This window comes from Colobus angolensis, unplaced genomic scaffold, assembly GCF_000951035.1.
Source record: "Colobus angolensis palliatus isolate OR3802 unplaced genomic scaffold, Cang.pa_1.0 Scaffold245, whole genome shotgun sequence".
NCBI lineage: Eukaryota > Metazoa > Chordata > Mammalia > Primates > Cercopithecidae > Colobus > Colobus angolensis.
The window spans coordinates 1,123,655-1,128,592 of NW_012115655.1; the positions used below are offsets into that span (position 1 = coordinate 1,123,655).

Genomic DNA, 4,938 nt, shown 5'->3' on the forward strand with positions numbered 1-4,938 from the left:
GAAAAAACTGCTTTAAAAAATTTTTTTTTTTGAGATGGAGTCTCGCTCTGTCGGCCAGGCTGGAGTGCAGTGGTGGCACGATCTCAGCTCACTGCAAGCTCCACCTCCCGGGTTCACGCCATTCTCCTGCCTCAGCCTCCCAAGTAGCTGGGACTACAGATGCCCACCACCACACCCAGTTAATTTTTTGTATTTTTAGTAGAGATGCGGTTTCACCATGTTAGCCAGGATGGTCTCGATCTCCTGATCTCGTGATCTGCCAGCCTCGGCCACCCAAAGTGCTGATACAGGCGTGAGCCACTGTGCCCAGCCAAAAATTAACACAAAATTAATTGTACCTCCAACTTTCTTACTACACGCACCAAAAGTTATAATTTTTCAATTAATGTTTACATCAAATCATTTGATTGTATATGGAAACAACTAGGTCACTATTATTCAGCATTGACAAGGAAGAAACCAGAGTAAAACTAAACAAAGATTCCACATCTACACTGAAAGAGTGCTTGCTGGGTTTAAAAAAAAAAAAAGAAAAATGGGAGTAGGTGAGGGTCAGGGCCAGAGACCAGGGTTCTAACCCCTGCTCTGCCACATACTAGCATCAAATCATTTAGAATGCTAAGCCTTCATTCCTGATATGCTAAATAAGTTAAAAAAAAAGAAAAAAAGGTAGTAATATTGCCTATTTCAGAAGTGGGAGTGGAGATTAATGACAACTGTAAATTGTCTTGACTAGCACACTGTATCTTCTCAATAAACGTTAATTTCCTTTCTTTGTCCCCAAAGGCCCAGTTTTCTGCATATAGTCACTGAATGAAACACAAATCACTAGAACATATTCGACAATCTATCAAAGAGGTTTTGTTGTGTTTTTATTAACCCTAGTGTGGCTAGGTATACTTGATAATCCATTAGTTTTTATTGAACATTAGACAGTCATCTTAAACAGAATTCAAAACTCTGTACACAGAAGCTGCATGGTAAAGAAAACTGTAGTAAGGGTCTTTTGAAAAAACTGCTTTAAAAAATAATTATCTGTAATACTGTCGCAGCACACTACGGAACAAAAAAAAAAGGTATATCATACCACTCAGAATCCTTCAATGGCTTTCCACCTCTCTAGGATAAAAGCCCAATATCCTTACAGTGCCGACCCATGCCTATCCCCACTCCTTATCACGTAGGCCTTATCTGCTCCAACGATCCCCCCGTATATACACATGTACACATGTACACACGTGTACACATACACACACACACACTGCTCCAGCCACACTGGTCTCACTGTTCCTCAAGATTTCTACCATATTTCTGCATGGTTTATTCCCTCATTCCCTAGTCTATTCAAAATGGTCTCACTGGTGATACAGATACTTAGCAACCCTACTTCCATCAATGCCCTAGAACCCCCAATCCCCTTCCCTAACACTGTTTTCTCCCACAGCACTTAACACCTTCTAACACAGTAAAGAAGAAAACTATATACCATGTTTATTATTTATGTCTCCCTACTAAAAGGTAACCCTCACCAGAGTGAGAATTTTTGTCTCTTCTGTGATACATACATCCCTCCAGTGTCTAACACTGCATCTGGCACACAGATGTATAACAATCATTGAAAAGAATTGATACTCTCCTTTAATTTACTTGTAGATATGCAAAGAATGTGCAACAAGTTATGAAAAGACAACTTTGAATAGATCTACATCCATTTGAATTTACAAATCCTACTATTTGTTGACAACATAATCTTAAATTTCAAAGTTCATATATTTTTAAAGCCATTGAAAACATAGGCATTAACATCACTGATCATCCATTAATATGAATTTTGTTACTTAACATATTCATTAATAATACGTGGTTTCCTCTAAGTGATCGATATGATTTAATTTCAAATGTAATTTTCTGGATTTCATGAGTAAAGAGATTTATATATACCACAAGTACTGGGGGAAATGGTAGACCAGGAGAAAATAAATTTCAGTTCTGCAACCAACAATCCTGCAAAATTGAACCTCAAAACCTCCTTGATCTTCAATTTCTTCTTGTGTAAAAATGGGGAGGAGTAAATTAGATGATCTCTGAGTCTATGTCAGATCTAAAAATTCTATGATGCTATGAGTCTAGAAAACCACTAGAATCACAAAATGTCTATGCTGGATGAAACTTTAGAAATCATCCAGTCCAATCCTGCCATCTTATAAATAAAACAACCCACACGTTTTGAACACTTTTTAAAAATATGTTCCAGGCTGGGCACGGTGGCTCACACCTGTAATCCTAGCACTTTGGGAGGCCGAGGCAGGTGGTTCACCTGAAGTCAAGAGCTCGAGACCAGCCTGGTCAACATAGTGAAACCTCGTCTCTACTAAAAATACAAAAATTAACCGGGTATGTTGGCGGACGCCTGCAATCTCAGCTACTTGGGAGGCTTAGGCTGGAGAATCGCTTGAACCCAGGAGGCGCAGGTTGCAGTGAGCCAAGATTGCACCACTGCACTCCAGCCTGGGCAAGAGAGCAAAAACTCCATCTCAAAAAAAAAAAAAAAGTTCCAAAGTAACAGAATATTATCTAGTTTTGGAGTCATTTTCAGGGGGGAGGGAATAAGTTAACAGAACAACCTTTTTACTTACACAAAATATTTCAAATATCCCATCATTTAAGTTTGCTCTACAACTGACAATAACGTATTCCAGAAATGGGCTGCAGCTACAGACACCAAAAATCCCACAGCCCCAAAACTGTATAAAGAAACAATTATATGTAAGATAAGTTTATAATGAAACAACTTCTTAACTATAAAATTCTTACTGCCTAACTTCTATTAGGGCCAGTGGTGAGTCTCTTTCCTTTCTTATTATATTTTTTAAGAGACAAGGTCTGTTAGGCCGGGCGCGGTGGCTCAAGCCTGTAATCCCAGCACTTTGGGAGGCCGAGACGGGCGGATCACAAGGTCAGGAGATCGAGACCATCCTGGCTAACACGGTGAAACCCCGTCTCTACTAAAATACAAAAAATTAGCCGGGCGTGTTGGCGGGCGCCTGTAGTCCCAGCTACTAGGGAGGCTGAGGCAGGAGAATGGCGTGAACCCGGGAGGCGGAGCTTGCAGTGAGTTGAGATCCGGCCACTGCACTCCAGCCTGGGCGACAGAGCGAGACTCCGTCTCAAAAAAAAAAAAAAAAAAAAAGAGACAAGGTCTGTTAGCCAAGCTGGAGAGGTGCAGTGGCAGGGCTCACAGCAGCCTCAACCTCCCAGCTCAAGTAATCCTCCCACCTCATCCTCTGCAGTAGCTGCAACCACAGGCTAGCACCAGTATGCGTGGCTAATTTTACTTTTTTTCCCCTTGGGATGGAGTCTCACTATGCTGCCCAGGCTGGTCTCAAACTCCTAGGCTCTCAAGCAATTCTCCTGCTTTGGTGACCCAAGGTGCTGGGATTACAGGCATGAGCCACCGTGCCCTGCCCCCATGGTGAGTTTCTAAACCAGAGAATATCACAATTCTCATGACATAAACTGAGTTCAGCCACAGGATATGTTTTTAATATCTTGTCACCAATGGTAGAATTACATGGGTTATAGCTAAGTTTCAAAAGTAGCTAATTTTAATATTAACCAAAAGAATAGAAGCTTACAAGCTGAACTCTCCTATGAACCACTTGAATACTGAATTCCTGAATAGGTGATGACTCCAGATTCTAGGGGATGATGCGGATCTGGAACCATCCTGAAGAGCACACATTTCAGCTGTGGCTGAGTGCTTCCCAGGGAATTAATGTCATTACTTCGAGCTTACTATATTCATCTAAATGCTAAGAGTCTGAAAACTTCAGGAGTAATGCCTACGACCATGTAAATACTTAAGAAACTAGAAACTGTTTAGACTGCCTGGTGGATCTCTGAACACTGTAATACTAATCCATACATTAACCTGCACTTTACAGGAAAGTTTTCTTACAAATTCAAACTCTAAATTCCTACACAACTTGCCACTGAACATAAATGTTAAATATGTGGCAGACTAAACCATATATCCATACATGACAACAAAATACTGCCAAGCTGGAGGATGGGACTAGAAGTGTCGTTCAGCAAAAATAAGACCAACTAAAAACAAAGACACTGGGGCATTCCCTTAACACAGGCGCGCACACACACCCTCCTCAAAGAGGCCTTTATGTTCCCCATGAGCAAAAGGACAATATCATTTTTACTATTCATACAGTAACCTGCACGGAATTCAACTCACGCTCAGACTGTACAATGCCAAACAGCGCTTCTGAAACACGAAGAGCGTCCAGCAGAGTCAGGTACTTAATTACCAAAGTAAACAACTCGACCACAAGGGTCTGCAAGCCAAGGACTTTCTTTTTTTTTTTTTCCAAACAAAAAAGGAGAGTAACTTGACAAACTGTTTTTTTTTTTTTAATCACAAATGGCCCTTAACTACTATAATAAAGCAATTACTCCTCCCACCCCCAAGCAAATAAAATACGTGCTCGACAGGGCGCTCGCTAGTCTGTGTTCCCTAATTTCATGAAATGAGAACAGGTTGCACTTCCGTACCCCCTCCCCCAAGCTCAGCAGTCTCCCATGTTTTCAGTAGAGAGGTAAATATAACCTCCACCAACTGGCCGGGGAAACTCTCCTTCTCCAAAAGCATGGGACGCCTCGAGAGGTGATGGAGAAAGGAAAAGGGCTGATACCCCGCCCCAAGCAAAACTGCCTGGGAGACTTGCGGGGTACTGGAGCCGGGAGCGGAGGAGGGAGAGGCGCGCCGGGAAAGTCTTTCCTTCTCCCCGGCCGGGCGAAGAGGGAAGCCCCGGCTTCGGGGCGGGGGGAGGCTACTCACCCGGAACCCCGGACCCCAGTCCCCGGCCAGACACAATGGAGCCGGCAGAGGGGCAGGGGCAGGGCCGTTGCCCCATCCCCTCCCCC

General features: G+C 42.7%; 1 protein-coding gene across 2 annotated transcripts in view; it reads right to left on the minus strand.

Annotated features, from left to right (window-relative positions):
• The window catches only part of DCUN1D1 (DCN1, defective in cullin neddylation 1, domain containing 1), a 57,981-nt gene that overhangs the window by 46,908 nt on the left and 6,135 nt on the right, over positions 1 to 4,938 (minus strand). Inside the window, exon 1 of one of the 2 annotated variants that reach the window (XM_011945784.1) lies at positions 4,853 to 4,932. The exons of the other annotated variant lie outside the window; for it this stretch is intronic. The gene's annotated coding sequence lies outside the window, so the exon portion shown is untranslated. Of the gene's footprint in view, positions 1 to 4,852; positions 4,933 to 4,938 lie in introns of those variants that run through there. 2 annotated transcript variants of the gene reach the window in all.